Genomic DNA, 18,229 nt, shown 5'->3' on the forward strand with positions numbered 1-18,229 from the left:
TGAACTTCTTTCTTCAACACTATGGATTCTTGTTCATATCCTGAAATGCAGCAATGTCAATCAGTTCCTTTTGGTACAGGTCACTGTGTATTCCTTCGGTGTGTGGCTGAGTTATTGGTCTTTTTTTTGTTTTGTAAAAGTTTTACCTATTCTTTAGTGATTACATTTTTGTTGGGTATGTGACTTCCAAATATATTTTTTCTAGTGTATAGCTTATCTTTTAAGTTTTTTCAGTGAAGTCTTTTGAGAAACAAAAGTTTTGCATTTTTATGACATTCCACTTCTTTATTTTGCCTCTTGCTATCTGTACTTGTGTTAGCTCTGCCTAACAACATTGTTCCGGCTCCTTTTCGGTAGGAATTTTATGGTTTTAGTTTGCACACTTAATTTTGTATACGGATCCAGTCTCATTTTTTCTGCATGTGGAAATCCAATTTACCCAACACCATTTATTGAGGAAACTTCTTTCTCAATTGAATAGACTCAACACCTTTGTAAAAAATCAGGTGATCACAGATGTGGGCTTGTTTTCAACGCTCAAATCTGTTCCACTGGCCCATAGGTCTATGAAATCGGTATCAGGCTCTTTTGATAAACAGGTCTACCACACATGTTAAAATCAGCAGTATAAAATCTCAAAATCTCCTCTTTCAACGTTCCTCTAGCAATCTTGGGACTCTTGCCACTGAATGAAATAGTGAGAATAATTTTTCCTATTTCTTTAGGTAAGAGTTGCTTTAATTTTGGTTGGAATTACACTGGCTCTAGAAATGATGTTTTCAGAAGACTCGACAACTTAAGTCTTCCAATCCATGAACATGAAACATCTATTTATTTATTACTTAATATCTTTTTATAATTTTCTTTCTACAAACCTTCCACCTGTCTCTGGTTAGATTTATTCCTAGGCATTTCATTCCCTTAGGTGTTAATGCAAATGGAACTGTCTTTTTTTACTTTCCTTTACAGATTTGAAAGACTTTTTGTAGAAAAACATGGTGGTTGTTATAATGTGCCATGAGTCACTTGTCACTGATAGTGATCCTATTCACAACAGCCCTGAAACGTGTCCTATCCGGAGTCAATTATCACTGTCTCTGAGACCCTTACTACCATTATACCAGTTACTATGCCGATTCATCTCCTCCAGGGTCTTCCGCTGCTTTCCTTGCGATCCATGCTTCCAAGCATGATGTCTTTCTCCAAGGACTGTTCCCTTCTGGTAACATGCCCAAAGTACATGAGATGGAGGTTCAAAACGTTTGCCTCCAAAGGGCAGCTATGTTTCAACCCACTCCAGGACAAGCCTGTTATTACTCTTGGTAGTCCATGATATGTTCAATACTCTTCTCCATCACCACAATGCAAAGGCATTGATCCTTTTCCTGTCATTCTTTATCATTGTTCACCTCCCCAGGATATAGCAAGCAACTGCAAAGACCATGACCCGGATCAGGTGCACCTTAGTCTCCAGACTGACATAATTTCTCTTCAGAACTCTGGAGAGGTACCTCAGAGCAGATTTTCTTAATGTAATTTGTCTTTTGATTTCTTGGCTGCTGGTGTCAAAAATATTGATTGTTAAGCCAACCAAGCTGAATTGTTAACCATTTCAATCTCTTTTTCCATGTATCATGGTGCTGCCAATTGGCCTTGTAGTGAGAATCGTTGCCTTCTTGATGTTGAGTTTCAATCCATATTAAAGGCTGCAGTTCTTGACCTTTTGCAGCAGGTGCTTCAGGTCCTCTTCAGTTTGAGTGAGCAAGGTTGTGTTATCTGATTAAGGCAAGTTATTGATGACTCTTCCGCTAATCCTGAAGTCACATTCCTCCTCAAGTCCAGCCTCCCAAATTAGCTATTCCAGATACAGATGGGAAAGGTATGGAGATAGGATGCATCCCTGATGCACTCCTTTCCTAATTTTGACGCATGCAGTGTTTCCTTGACATGGCAGAGGCTAATAATAGTACCTTGAAACAAAAAAATGAAGATAGTCTATTAAAGTGAAAACTATGATTTATTACTTAAATTTATTGGTCCCATTTTTTTGTTTTACGCTATGTGTTGCTATGATGCTAAATGCTATGCTACTAGAATCTGAAATAATACAAGTCGGTCACCCACAAAAGATAGATTTTAGCAGAGCCTCCAAATTAAGACAGACTAGGAATAAAGGTCTTACAACCTATTTCTGAAAATTTGTCAACTAAAACCCTCTGGATGACAACAAAACAGTTCAAAATATTGCTACGTGATCCCTCTCTGTTTCAAAGCCCTGAAAGGCCATGCTGGGCATGATGAAGTAGAGCACAGTCAAGTTCACGAAGGTGGCCCACCACAAGGATCCTCTGTCGTTGGTACAATTCCACCAGGACCTTAGGACCCTCTGGAAGGCAACATCAGCAATGACTTCTACGGTGGATGTGTAAATTAGGCATGTTCTAAGAACTTCACAAAGATTCATTCTTACTTGGCATCTAAGAGGTAAGCAGTACTACTCTATTAAAAAATGAAGACGCTCCCCGTTCCATCTTTGCATTTCAAGCTATAAATACATGAATAGCTCATGCATATTCATGAGGCACATATGTGCTCTGTATGAATGCATACGTAGAAAGCACAAACACATATTAACTGCACTGTATATGTACACACATGTGTGGATATACTATGCAAATAGACAAAAAACATGCATATGGTCTCAATTTAAAGATTAGGATTTTAAAGATTTTTTCAATCAGTGCATTTGATAACCACATCACTCTAGTCGGTAAATACAGGAAAATAATTCCAGTGTCAGATTTTTATAGGCAAGTATATTAAAAGATTAAATTGTTGACATATGCAAACTGATTTTCACAGCTCCAACTGATGGATTGCTTTAGACACAAGTCACGTAGCAGTTTTGTTGTGACTCCTGTCATACAGAGATTCTACAATCCTGCAGAAATCACCCCAGTGAAACATGTTACACTTGCCACTGCCAAGACTACTGGCTCCCACAATCCAGCTCACTCTCCGGCTGGGACTGCAGCCCAGGGGAGGGACAAAGCCTGGTGCTGGCAGCCCCCCAGTATCCCTGCTGATCCCTGCAGGTGCCAGCGCATCTCTGCAGACATGGGAATAATAATTTACCAGGGGCTTATTTTTCTGGAAGATAAAGTCACCACAGATGCAGGATAAGTGAACAGTGCCCCTACCGTTTTAATTTAATGGTGACACTAAAATCCTTCAGAATAAAAAATTCTAACAACTTTTCCCAGGATGACCAACTAACACTCCTAAGAGCAAACACAGCAAAAAACAAAATCAGATGTAAGTCAATGGTAACCTGCCAACTCTATTTTTGTTACTAATTTTGGGAGATACATTTTCCCTCATTCATTTGCTCAAGCAAAATGTGCTGAATGTCAAGCATGTATTGGGCACTTATCAAGCTGTGAACAAAACAAGTCCCCATCTCATGTGGGTTCTGGCCCAGTCCAGGAGGTGGGAGAAGGAAGACCGAAAACCACCGCAGATGATCTGAGGAAGCCAGAACAGGGCACATGGGGTGAAAGGAAGCATCTAGAAAAGCAAGCAGTCCTGATGACTAGATAGTGCCACTGAGTCAGAAATGACTCATAGCTGACCCTCCAACAGGTTTTTGGAGGCTGAATCAGATGAACAGTCTTTCCCATGCTTCTCCGGTCCAGTGGCTAGTGGATTCGAAACACCAGAGGGGCAATGCCTTCATATTAGCAGCACACCTCCCCTTGGACTGAAGCTCCAGAGTGCCCTGCATGTTTTCTCAGAATGTTCACCATCACTTAGGCTCCAGAGAGAAGTGCAGCTCCTTTCATATCTTCTCCGAAATGCCTACACTGTCCTGGACAGTGTGGGCCAGTTAAGTAAAACACTAACAACAAAAATAAAGTAAGTTGCTACAAAGAACTCTCCTACCGATAAATAAAAAGCAGGACTCTCTAAGGAGTAAGAACATTTCACCAAAGCAGCCCATCCACTCAGATCTGACGGGTTTTTTCTTCAGGAAGTCCAGTGCTACAGAGGGCCTTCATGACCCACTGCTTCAAACCCGGACTCCGTGCCTGCCTCACATAAGAAGCCCCATCACTAAGGTAATCCCATACCACAATCTCCAATACAACTGCTGAAATAGCTGCTACAACCAGAGCTTTGAGAAGTTTGAGGAAACATCAAAAGACAAACTTCTGATGCATCTGCAAGGCGGCAGAGAGATTTTCTGGAAGGTCTATAGGGCAGATAAGAACAGCCACTACAGGATGGATGGAGCCAGTACCCTTCTGCTGAGACTTTTTCTTCTACCCAGTTCTAAATATTCATCACAAAAAGGGACATCCCACAAATGTTAACAATCAAGACAAAGCTTTTGGGGGTTCCTGCAGACAGAGGTGGGCCGATGTTTTAGGGTGACTATCACTAGCTTAAGGGCATTGAGCAGAGGTGGGCCTCTTCTCCCCGTGCACCCAGCTGGTGGTCCGGCAGCGTGGTGGCATGCACCTCTGCTCTCGTGCCGCTAAGCAAGGTGGCCAACACTGTGGAATTGTTATTAGTCCTGGCTTTCAGGTTAAGTTGCCACTGGTGGATACACTGCAGTGCAAGTGCTGACCAGACCCAAGAGTCACCTTACTGCTGAAATGACCTGGACATGACCCTCTGTATCCACAAAGCCCAGCAGAGTGCATGTGTGTGTGCACAGACAGGAAACAGACACACCCCTCCATGATTCAGCAGGGGTCACTCCCCACGTGGGCTAAGGCACTAACCATCTCTTCTCTGTCTGCTCAGTGCTTCACGTGACCAAGCTACGCTCATCTTTGCATCGTTCCTCCTCACTCTCAACTAGGGCGTTGCTACTGACTCCTTCCTACTCATCTACGTCCAAACCACCTCTCCTCTACTTGCTCTGAAGCTCCCATGTTTTTCTCCATCCTCCTTGCTTCTTCCCAAGCAGGGCCCTCAGCCTTTACCCCCAGCATCATTGTGACAGCCCCTCATCCACCCTCGTGGGGTCCACACTCACCCACTTGTCCCTGTGAGTAGGTGGACCTCTGTAACAGAACATCTCATGTGTCATCTCAAGTGAGTTCCATGGTCTCTGTCCTTTATGCTACCATGGCCCAGTCCTTGGCAGGACACAGAGAAGCCTTCATAACCTGGCCCCTGCCAGCCCCTCCAAAGCACAAACACTCTTGCCTTCCACCCCTAACAGGCTTCTTTCAGCTGCTCTGCAAAATATTCGCATTTTCCCAGCCGACTGACAGTATCCTGGTCTGTCTCCCACCTACATGCGAGAGACCTCATACTCACTCTCTCCATGCTTTGTCTTAAAGGGCACTTGTGGAAAGTCCATACAACATATGTGGTCAGAACCCAAGTGGCATAGAAGACACTTAAAAATGGAATGTTCATTATTATAGAAGTAGAAAGATAATAAAACTGATCTGAGGATCAGAGGGAGGGAAGGCAGGAGCAGAGGGGTGAAGATGGGCAGGGGGTGTGTGTTACAGGCTTGCACCATTTGATGGGTAGAGGGAGGGGTAAGTAAAGGAATTGGGAAAGATCTGGCGTGAAAAACAATGTAAATGAACTTTCTAAGTAAACCAGCATAAAATAAAAATTTGATTAAAAATAATCACAAACCAACAAAAAATAGTGTCTTCGCACCATAAGGAATGTTGCCTTAAAGTAAGTAGCTTAGATTTATCTCACATACTTAAGGAGAGTTGTTAGAAGGGTTCCGTCCTAGGACAGAGAAGTCATGCTGGCCAAGGTCAAGGTTCAGTGAGAAGACTGTCAACGAGACAGACCAACACCGTGACTTCAACAATGTGCCTAAAACCTGACGGAAGCCGTAACAGCAGCACAGGACAGGAGAAAACTCCCATCTGCTGGTCGCCGGGCTGCTCTGAGTTCGAGCGGATTTGAGGGCACCAAACACCACCACCACACGGATTTGAGGGCACCAAACACCACCACCACAAGCACCCTGGTGACCCAGTGCCAAACCACCGGGCTGCTTACCAGAAAGTTTATGGTTAAGACACACCAAGAGCTGGGCAGGCCAAAGGTGTTGCAGTCAGCTCCATAAAGATTTCTAGCCTCAGAACCCCAAGACAGCCCCACTTTGTCATGTAGGGTCACCATGAATTGGAATCTACTTGATGGTACTGGGCATGATCTGGTGTTTCTATCTCACAAGTTTGATGCGAGAATTAAAGCTCATATAAAAGGTATTCACAACTGAACGTGGTACACAGTGAGCATTAAATGAATATTGGCTCATGGTATTATTATTGCTGTTGTTAATATAAATGAACTCTTTGCCTTACCCATCACTGCAGCCCCTATTTCATCTCAGCACGTCTCATTCAATATGGTTCTACTGATGTGCTGTCTCCGTAAGGCACTGAGAAGTGACAAGAACCAAATGCCATGTACTGGACTCCCATGTGCTGCTCTAGACGTAGGAGAAGGCTCTCCCCAGAGACAGCTCAGCCAAAGGGAACTATGATCATGGTTCAGCTTGTCTCTCGAGCAAAAGGGTTAACATGAGTGTAGGCTTAAATTATATAAACCTCATCCAATATTCATCTACTCAGAGGTGCTCCTTAATCTTCCCTTAGCTTCGCAGAGAAGACTGTGGATCAAAGAGCTCACTTCACAGAGATAGTGTTTCATGAAAGAAAAAGTATTGAGTTTATCCCCTGCAAGGATGTAAGTGGGTTGAACAGCCCCAGTCACTCTGACAAGACTGAGGAGACACAGGCCAGATAGAGGGGGTGAATACTGTAGTGCAGCAAATCTGATGTGGTAGAGGGACCTCCTGAAGGGTGTCTTGTAGGGAATACTGGGAAACAAGTGTAAGTCCTAAGGGAGTCTGGCATTTGAGGCTACTCCCTTTGAAATATTTCTGTAAAGCAGAGTCCTCTCTTCAAAATGAACAAGGGAAATGCAGTTTAGATTTCAGTCATCAATTACATTCACCATAAGCTTTTACCAAGTTACTCAGGCAAAGACAGAAGTAAGGGTATCTGCCTGTATAGGTAAGAAAGTTAATATATATCCTGAATTTGAACTGATAGAATAGATATAAAAGAAGAGAAAGGTCAGTGTGGAAGGGAATGAGAGGAAGAATGGAGAAAACAAGCTCTCAATGGTCAATAGGTTCCAAGTTTAGAAAAGTAACTTGTATTGACATCTCTGGTGTGCCTGTTACACATCTTAGATTCTCACTCTAGGGCCCTTCTCACTGGCTCATTCTACAGACTGATAACTCACTGGAGGTTATAATCACATTCACATTGACCCAGAAATCACTTAGGGAAACAAAAACTACTCCTAGCCAAGAATTCTCTGAGTGTGGCAACGGACAGATAGCGCAGATGGCGCAAATCAAGTGAGAAAAGTAGGCCAAGAGACCAAGATGGGCCAAAGAACTACAGAGAGGAACCAACAGAGGGAGATCCGGTGTCCGCGAGGAAAAAAGTGCTCCTTCTGCCAAGTATTTGTTGCTTCTAGTGAATACAGAAAAGAAATACAAATTCTATCACTTACTGAAATAAAAATTAAAAAAATCAATCCATCAAGGTTATAGCTCTTTTCTGAAAGGCCTAGTACTGGCGGAGGCTAAGGACTCCCAGTCCATGGTCTTGTGGAATTAGTTCCCAAACAGGAAACACACAGAACCACTGCTCCACTATTTCCAGCAGCACAAGTCAGTGGTTGTGGTGGTGGTTGTTTTGTTGTTGTTGTTAGGGGCTAATGAGTTGGCTCCAACTCCCAGTGACCCTACAGACAAGTGAACAAAATCCTGCTCTATCTTCACAATCTTTGATGGACTCAGACCCACTGGTGCAGTCACTGTGTCAATCCTTCTCATTTCAGTCTTCTCCTTTGCTAACTTTCCACTTTTTATAGCAGGATATCCTTTTCCCAGGACACAGGTACTTGAAACTCAGATGAGGTCATAACACATTTCCCCCAAACCTGTTTTGCCCTGTTTAGTGAGTGCTTCACAAACGCTGTTGTTGCAAAAGCAAGGAAAGAAATTGAAGGCTCAGAAATTTACCTGAACAACTAGAACAAAACAATACCTTCTCCTTCAGAGAGGGCAAAACCCTCACTAGGCCCATGCACAATGAAGGAGCTGATAGGCCCCGGGAGGTCACCTTCCCACAGGTACACAAGCACATTTGTCAGCACCAGCTGGGCAAAAGCCAACCCCCACGGAGTGGCTGCATTTGTTGGGCTGAGGGGGGGCAACAAGAGCATCTGTCGGGATGTGACTGAACAGAGGGGTTCAGAACCAAGCAGAGCTGTAACACGATGCACCAGTATCTAGTTGGAGTGCAAACAAGGTAGGCTTTCTTCCCCTAGTACACAGGGGGCTCCGAGCCAAACACACACAGTGTTTGCTATTTTTGCAAGTCTAATAGGGGCTGCGGAGGGGAGGGGTGGAGATCAGCAGTTCATAATGACTCTCATTATGTCTGCTGCATTTTGAGCCAAGATTAGACACTAGACAATCCTCTGTCTAGTGTCAAGGGCTTTCAACTGTCCTTTCATCAGGATAATTCCACTTCAAACTAATTTAGGTTTCTTATAACCCAACCTATCCAAACAGATAGATCCACTTTACTCTGTACAGTCCAGAAAGAGATCAACGTGTGCTCCAAAGAGAAACGTGGTCCTTAAGACAAGGGTCCAAGGTCCAGGCTTCCAGCACAGGGGCATGGCAGGAACAGGACAGCATCAAAATCTCTGTGTGTCCACAGCACCCTCTCTGTATCAGTATGTCACAGATACTCCCGATGGAGGGGCACCTGGTGTCCTTCTCAATGTCACATCTGCTTCTGTAAATCAGAGCACTCTGAACATCAAACCGAAGCAATGGCTTTCAAGGGCCTCCGGAGAAAAGTTTGAGCTTGCTAATTCCCACAAAAATCAACAAGGCTGCTAGAACTTCAGTCCAAGGAAAAAACTCTGGATGCTGAAGTTAATTTTGGGGGGTTTCTTTCCACATAAACAGAAAAAAATTAATATATTTCAAGGCTAGACCTTTGCAGCCAAATCAGAAAATAGTACAAAGAAGGGAAGGATTTTCACAATTATTTACTGCATCTTCAAAGCAGTGGTTTCTAGTTTTTTTCTGTTAAGTGTGTAAAAGATCTATGATGTTTTAGAGGAAAAGTTCTAGTATTGATGGCACAGGGAGCTCTGGTGGCCTAGTGGTAAAGAGCTGTACAGCCATACCAGAGGCATCCACTAGCCGCTTCGCAGGAGAAAAATAGACAATCTCCTCCCATGTGATGTACTGCCTCTGAAAACCTGCTCGAGGGCCAGCCATGGGACAGTTGCAACCCAAAAGCAAACAAGAGGGAGCGGGAGAGACGTTTCAGGAAAACACGGCTGAGAATGACAAAAGTCAGGCCAGCAGGTAAGAAAGGAAATTGTTCATGATTCTATTTTTTCTGAATTTACTATTTTATAGTATTTCAAACAGAATATTGCCTACCAACTTTCAAAAAAAATTAATGCTTATTACCTTGATTCAGAAAGAACATAGAGACCCTCCCTCATGACCAGTGTTAAACAAATGCTAAATAAAAACAAAGATCTTGTTTTCCAAAGTAGAAAACTATGTTTATGAAAATGAAGTAATTGTTTTTTGTTGTATGTAACAGCAGAACTTCCGCCTGGGTTTGGTTTTGTTTTTGTGTTTTCCCCATGGGGTTTTTTGAGGCTTCATGGAGCAGTTTCGAACCTTAATGGAAGCACTTAGCCAGGACTTTCTCCTGCAGAGGTTCCAACAAACAACATTGTAATGAGTGGCTAGTGCTTAACCACTGCAAACCAGGGATCACTGAAACAAATCTAAGTGTATGATTTATTATATAAACATCCTAATTACCCATTAAATACATCGTAAAAATCTAGATCTGTAGCTGTATTTTCCCCTCTAAAGAAGGCAAACATTAAGTGTGGTGTGACATAAAATGGGGACTATTTCAAAGAGAAGCCATCTGTGTGCACGCATGATGTAAAGACACAACTCTGATGCTCTCAGGCAGCTTTTATTTTGAGACTGTTTTGAAGACAAGTTTTATTGCTGTAGAACATGCAGGTCTATTGGCCGAGCCGTAAAGAACAGTGCCACCAACCCCAAGGTACCAAACCCACCAGTGGCTCAGTGGGAGGAAGGTGGGCAGTCTCCTCCTGTGTGATTTATAGCTTCTGAAAACCTGCTGCAGGGCCAGTTATGATAAGACATAACAAAAATAAAATACAAGCATGCATAAAAGTACAATGACTCCGTGCGGAATGCATACAATGTTATTTCTCTGGGACAAAATGTGTCAAGAAATCCTGCCCTTACTTTTCTTGGCTGATTTCTGCTTAAGAGCTTTTAGTCTAGAATCCAATGATCCTTCTGCATCACAGGAGCTCCAGATTTTTAGGTAGGCCAAACTCTCCTTGATATCTTACCAATCAGTAGAGACTTCACAGACTTATAAATCTGGATTAGAATTTAACAATCTTTTGATTCAATGAATCCGTTTTACTGAAACAGAAGTATCAGTCCAAAAGCCAGTCACCCTGCCAGTCTGCACCTGTGGGCAAACCAGAGCACAGGGTCTTAAAATAGCTCTAGGGTCCTAATCTATGAATCTATGAATCTCTAGTATTTTGTGGATAATCTACAACAAATACAAGTAAATAAAGGAACCTTTCTAGTATCTCCTAAATTGACTCTGCAGTTACAGGTGCCTTTTCTGCTCCTTCCACTTACTGCCTTTTCTCTCTCCATCTACCCTCCTTCACCTCCTGGCGCTCTTTTGAAACAGAATTTCAGTCTTCCAAAAGGAAAGATAAATTTTAAAATATGTTCTTTATTTGGAAGAATAATTCCCCACCTGGAATGCTTTACTCAATAAAAATAAAAGCACGCAGGTGGAGGAAAACTGTAAGCTAGGATTTTCAGCAACAAAAGAAAACAAAGCACTTTTCCAAATGAAGCTGCAGAGGGAGCTAGAAGCTTGCAATGAGAATAAGCTGCATTTCTAAAACTGTATGAATCCAAAGACAGTGAGACATACATTCCCACAGACCACACACGGGGCTCACCTGCACACCTCCAGAACGTGGAGCTGGGGAAATTCTCTATGAATATTTTCTGTGTTTAAAGAAGAACTATCATGTGATTTTGGGGTTGGAATTTTTTTGTAAGGTGGAAATAAGCAATAATAGAAAAACAAAGCACTTTCTTCTATTAAGTAAAAAGACGATCAATTAAAAGGAAGTTATTGATTCTGAGATTCCCAAGTCAAGGTAAGTAGCCAACATTCATCAAGAGCCTCTGATTAGAGGGCACTCTTATCTTCAAGAGTTCAATAGGCTTTTTTTCTTCTGAGCAGTTTAATAGAAGTGGATAGCTATAGTCTATTTGCTCTTCAACAGAGGTACATATGGGGAAGAAAAGATATCAGAGAAGGGAGCAAATTGTTCCTGAAGATAAGGCCAGTAAGGAAAAAAAAAAAAAAAGAAGAAATCCCTCCTTACTCCTTGCAAAGTCAGTGATGTTGGCACCAGGTCACACAGAGAGATCACACCTCCCCGAGAATTCCCTGATGCACACTGTTATACCTTCTCCTACAGAGCAGGTGCCGAGTTTGAATCGTCAAACTTTTTGTAGCTAAGCCCTTAACCACTGCAAAACCAGGGTTCTTATAACACTTGTATGTCCACGTGTGCGCAGTGCACGCAATCCCCTTTACCATGAGAGGTAGAAGAATCAGCATCATCTATATAAATCGACTTCTATGAGGCAGAGATGAAATCTATCACATTTCACCAACTTGTCTTTACCAAATGTGACATGAGCCATACCCCCCCCTTTGGCCATACAGAACTCACAGACCATATTCACAACCATGGAGTTTATCATGGAAATAACAATATAGTTCAGAATCAGGATCAACTTAGAAACAACAGAACAACTTAGAATATAGCTCTTAACCAGCACAACCACTCCCTGCCCTCTGTGACTGGGTCTTGCTTGGGGTCTTCTGCAGCTGGGCCCTACTCTGGGGGTCTCGGGCAGACGTTTCAACTCTAAGTTTCTTGGGTTGAACGATCTAGCTCTAACAAGTACCTGGAACCCCATCCTACCAGCAAGTCTCAAGTTCGAAAAAGCACATGGCTTTCTTAGTCTACAGAGTAGGAAGCCCATACACTGTCACTGGATGCTTGCCACTGCTTCTCTTCATTTACTCTCGCTGTCAGATCTCCTAAGCCTAGTAGGCTCCATACGCAGGGAACATGGGTCCAAAGGAAACACTCCACTACTGTCTCTTCTGCTTGGTAATAGTGAGTTTCCTTTACCCTTCAGAGATGGTTCATTTTAAGCCCATTGGGTGGCCAAACTGACCAATATCCTTGTTAGGATTATGCGGACCTTATTTACACAATCCCACCCCACAAGGGGCCTGTACACAGTATTTATACTATTGACAAGTTGTCCGATCCTGCAGTAGGCAAAAGCACTGCATACAGTCCTACCTAGTCATCTGATGAGAGACCTGACGGCCAAGGCCTTACACAGTTGCGCCAATAGCCCAAAGATAGCATGTCTCTGGTGATTTCAATCTACTGGTGGCTCCACAGGAGAAAGATGAACAATTTCCTTGCAGACATTGTACAGTCTTCCAAAACCCTGGTAGATGGGCCATCAGGAGCAGCTCTGACTTGCCAGCAAGGAGTTGCATGTATATGTCAGTTTTCTTTTTTGAGAATCACTTAGTGGGAGCTACAAAGATTGTCGCTAGAAGGTCCATATTAAGTAATCCACCATACAGCAGCTATTATTTACAATGAATACAGCAGAATGGAAAAGACAGGTATTTTCATCAACGTCAGAACAACAGTTAACTAGTAATTCAAGGCAATAAAGACCTCACTCTCTGACAGCTCCTTCACAACACACCGAAGACACATAATGACAAGCTACAATGATGAAGCTATGCTTTACACTGCAATGGAAAGACACGATCCTTTATAATGCAAAGATTCCACATAAAACCCAAACAACACAGCAGACACGTCAGGCCTTGTCTGTGCAGTCGAAATCCTCAAATGGTAACCAAGGTGCTCAAGAGCAGGTAGGTTCCAGAGACGCAGGAATGGGAAGCCAAGTTCCAAGCACATCAAGTAGAAAAGGACACAGCAAAGTAAAAAGAAAACATCATTATAAAATATGGCGGAGGAGAGAAGGATAATCTTAGAACCAAAATGTATTAGAGAAATTTGGGTTCAGCCTGGAAAAGCCCAATCCCTTTCAAAATATATTATCGTCCTTAAAATATTTTTATATAATATATTCAATATAAAGAACTCTATTCTACAAAATATCAAGAAACCAATCCTACAATGAATTAAAAGGCAGGCATCAAGCAATATTCCTTATGTATTTAGCTTTACAGACAGCACAGCACTAAGAAGCAAGAACTTCTGATTGTTTTGACCAATCTTTTATCCATGTGATTAATGATTGCTTTGTTCTGTAGGTTAATGATGATAATATTGCTCTGAAGATTATCTCAACTATAATACAGAGATCACCTACAGTAGGAAGCAGGAAATGACATGACCTGGAGAGTCACTGGATTCTGTGGTCCAAAAGGAGGAAGGGTCTAGCGTTTGGGAAAAAAAAAAAAGAAAAGAAAAAAAGGATGGTAAGATCTTGGGGGAAAAACAGGGTCAAGATGGTATACAGAGGCCTGAGAGAGCTTTGGTTATGGCCTGAAACCATCCATCAACACATACAAAATGACAGCTCACAAACACTATGCATCCAACAGTAACAATAACTCCAGAGACACAAAAAACAAATGAAGAGGGTTCAACAGCTGCCCCCCAATATACCATCTGGTGAGAATGTCGAGAGTCCAGAACATAGGGAGCAAACTGAGGCAATTAATCAGACTCTTTGATTTAAGGAGATGGAGAAAAGTCAGATGCGATCACGACAAGAATGCTCACAGGCTTGGGGACCCGCTGGAGGCTCCTCAGGGGCACTCAGCGAGGTACAGATGAGGGCCTGAGCCGAGGCTAGAGGAGGAAAGGGGTTCTGGTGGCGAAGTCCCTGGGGTGTTACACACTGCCAGTCAAGACTGGACAAAGACACACAAAGAAAGTCAAAGACAAGACCCCAAGAACGGACAGAAAATAAAAGGAGATCTCAAAAGAGAGATACAAAACTGCAGGTGCTCACTAGTTGATGTAAAAAAATTTAGAAGACAACAACTTGGCCAAATAATTGTAAAATCAGTACAAAGGACAGGAAAAGAAAGTAAACAAATGAGCCACTGAAATCTGGTGATGTATTCTGTAAGGAGCTGCACTACTAACACAAAGGCAGTTCAAATCCATCATGGACTGGAATCCAGTATCCTCGCCCCAAGGGAAGATGGGCAATCCACTCCCATTAGAATTACAACCTCAGAAAGCCACTTGGGAGCAGGGATGCTCAGCTATGAGTCAATTCTGACTCAAGAGTACTGAGAAAGGAAGCAAAGGACTTTACATACTCAAATATCACCATATTAAGAACCTTATTAAATGTAAATTATTTAAAGCACTCACAAAGAAAAGGCAGAGATTAGCATATCAGATTTTAAAAGTTTAAGATCTACATATAGCCTATAAAATGCACATTAAATATAAAGGCACAAATTTATCAAGTACAAAAGGATTCAAAAAAGCCAAACCATTCTAACATTATTCAAAAGCAAGCTAACTGCACACCCACGTTTATCACGGCTTTGTTCACAACAGCAAAGAGTTGGAAGCAACCTAAGTGCCCATCAACAAAAGGATGGATAGAGAAGCTGTGGTATATTCACACAACAGAACACTATGCATCACTAAAAAGCAAGGAACTCATAATTATACAAAATGGATGATCCTGGAGGACATTATGTGGAGTAAAATATCTCAGTCACAAAAGGAAAATATTGCATAGTGCCACTGTTGTAAAATGGGACTGACATCGGGGTTGAGGGGAGACTCAGAAAGATGGGATAAATAATGTATACTGCATGGAAACAGATCAGGGAGAGAACTGTTTAAAAGCAATATATGATTAAGTATTATTGTCATGACGGGAATCCAGAATGAAAGCTGCATAGTGGAGTGGACCTGGGGAGAGGGACTGTATAGCAATGAAAGAATTTTTGTTCTACTTTTCAAAGAGAAGAGAAAATTGGGGGGGGTGAGCAGGAAGAAAAATGCAACAAAGAATGAATGGAAATCCAAAGTCTCTGTAAACATTCATTAAAATTAATAATGAAAAACCAAGCTAACAGATGAGAGACAAAGAAGATTTCAGAGCAAAGTCTTTTAACAGAGATGTAGATGGTTATTTCATAATAAAATAGTCAAAATACAAAAATATTTTTGATGTTAATGTAAATAATGACAAAAGATCAAAGCACTGATAAAATAAGGTGGAATTCTAAAATTTTAAATTATATTCCTAGATTTCAACATCTTTCCCTTAATACAACAGGCTGGTAAAGCTCAGCAAGGACACAGGAGACCTGAACAACACCATGAATCAACTGGACTGAATTGACGTTTCTAGAATACTCTACTCAACTACAGTACAAATTGTATTCTCAACTGTGCAGGGAGCATTTACATAGATAAAGCTATATTCTAGGACATAAAGGCACTATCAATAAGTTTAATATGATTCAAGTCATAGCAACAATTCTTTGTAACCACAATGAAATGAAATGAAATCAGAAAGCAAAAGAAGATAAACCTCCAGGAAATTTCGAAATATTTGGAAAGTAGATCACATACTATTAAATAACCTCTGAATCAAAGGTAAAAATCACAAGGGAAAGTAGTAAGTATTTTGAACTAAATGAAAAGAAAAGAAACAACCCACAATGATTTAAAAAGATCACCATTTATAAAGTGCTGTTACGGTGATATTAAAGAATTGTGTGGATCACAATAAACTTTGGCTGACTCTGAGAAGAATGGGAATCCCTGAACATTTGATTGTGCTTATGTGAAACCTACATGTGAACCAGAAGGCAGTCATAGAACACAGCAAGAAGACACTACATGGTTCAAAAATCAACAGGCTTGTATTCTGTCTCCATACCTTTTCAATATACATGCAGAATAGATCATCTGGGAGGCTGGGCTGTAAGAGGAGGAATGTGGCCATCAGGACTGGAGGAAGATTCATCACTTAAAAAGAAACAGATGACACAACCCTGCTTGCTGAAATTAAGGAGGACCTGGAGTGCTTGCTGTGGAAGGTTAAAGACTGCAGCTTTCAATATGGATGGAATCTCAACATAAAGAAAACAAAGATTCTCACCACTGGGCCATTGGATAGCATCATTATGGATGGTGAAGAGATTGAGATTGTCATCAGTTTTAGTTTGCTTGACTCCACAATCAACACTCTTAGTACCAGCAGCCAGGAAATCAAGAGACAAATTGCATTGGGAAAGTCAGCTGTCAGGGACCTCTCCAGAGTACTGAAGAGCAACAACGTCAGAATGGAGAACAAGGTGCGCCTGATCCAGACCATAGTCTTCTCAATTGTGTGCTATGTATCAGAGAGCTAAAAAATGACTAGGGATGACAGAAAGATAATTGATGCCTTTGAGGTGTGGTGCTGGAAAAGAGTGTTGAATATACCATGGAGTGCTAGAAGAACAAACAAGTTGGTCCTCGAGAGGGAGAAACCAGGCTGCTCCTTGGAGTCAGGAGTCTAAAGCTTCACCAGACATACTTTGGGAATGCTGCAAGGAGGGACCAGTCCTTGGAGAGAGACGTCATGTTTGGGAGGGTAGAGGGTTAGCACAAGAGAAGATGACTCTCGATGAAATGGATCGATTCAGTGATTGGGGTAAAGGGAGGTGTGTCAGAGACAGTGAGGTTGGCACAGGATAGAGCAGGGTTTAGGACTTTTGTACATAGGGTCACTATGAGTTGTAAGCGACTGGACAGCACATAACAATAACAACATCAACAACATTATAAAATAAAGTTCTCAAAACAATGGCCTAAGCTTGTACCTTAGAAACTTGAGTATGATGAAATTTTTTTTAAAAAAACCCAAATAATCAAACTGCATCACTCACAAAAAAAAAACACCCAACAGTAAATACAAAGAAAGTCAATTAAATAGAAAACAGAAAATAAGAAATAGAAAATAGAAACAGAAAACAGAAACTAAGTATGATCAAAAGCTGCCTAAGTGATATTAGAGGAAGAGAAATTAATTACAAAGAAGGGAAACAGTAAGAGTCACTGCAGATACTAAATACCAAGAAATGATTACAAAAACAATTTTACGCCAATAAATTCGCAATTTACAAGGTGGACAAATTCCTTAAAAGTTACAAACTACCAAAGCTCACTTAAAAAGAAACAGATAACTTGAATGGGTTCTATAGCAAAGAAATCAAATACATGTTTAAAAACTTGCCCTTAAAATAATACCAGGTATCATCAGTAAATTTTAATTAGTATGTAAGGAAGAAAAAATAATTTTATAGAAATTCTTTAAGAAACAGATAAAATCAGTCTTACTGTAACGACAAAGCATAAACTAAGGTACAATAAAAAATGATATATCAATTTCCTCCTTAAAAAGATGCGAATGATCTGAAAAATAATTTCACAAGTCAGCAATACATTGAAAAATAGTAATGCCATAAAAAGTTAAAATATTAAACTAATAACAATAATAATAATACCATAACTAAGCAGGGTTTAACCCAGGAATGCAAGGTTTGAACATTCAAACTCAACCAATGTAATTCACTACATTAACATAATAAAAAGATAAAAAGCCACAGGCTGACAGAAACAGGAAAAACATTTAACAGATCCCACCATCCATTCTTCATGAAACCTCTTTGCAAACTAAAAATACAATGACCATCTTAAACTGAACAAAAAGCATCTATGAAAATCCCTAACCTAAAGATGTCTCCATACTTGATAGTTCTACCTAGGTTGCCCTTTCTGTTAATCTGCGTGTGTTCTGTTGTGCATAGGGTTTTCAGAGGCCTGCTGTTTCAGAAGTGGGTGGCCAATCCTTCTTCCTAGTCTGTCTTAATCTGAATGTTCAGATTTAGAGGAGTATCTGACAGACAGCAATTTGTGGAGCAGT

At 41.2% G+C, this 18,229-nt stretch overlaps 1 protein-coding gene across 1 annotated transcript in view; it reads right to left on the reverse strand.

The window, feature by feature from the left end:
• AUTS2 (autism susceptibility candidate 2) overlaps positions 1–18,229 on the reverse strand; it is a 1,255,025-nt gene that overhangs the window by 870,727 nt on the left and 366,069 nt on the right. The gene's annotated exons all lie outside the window — the stretch shown is intronic.

The sequence above is a fragment of the Elephantulus edwardii genome, unplaced genomic scaffold (genome assembly GCF_000299155.1).
Source record: "Elephantulus edwardii isolate Elephantulus edwardi_28Jun2011 unplaced genomic scaffold, EleEdw1.0 scaffold00080, whole genome shotgun sequence".
Classification (NCBI taxonomy): domain Eukaryota; kingdom Metazoa; phylum Chordata; class Mammalia; order Macroscelidea; family Macroscelididae; genus Elephantulus; species Elephantulus edwardii.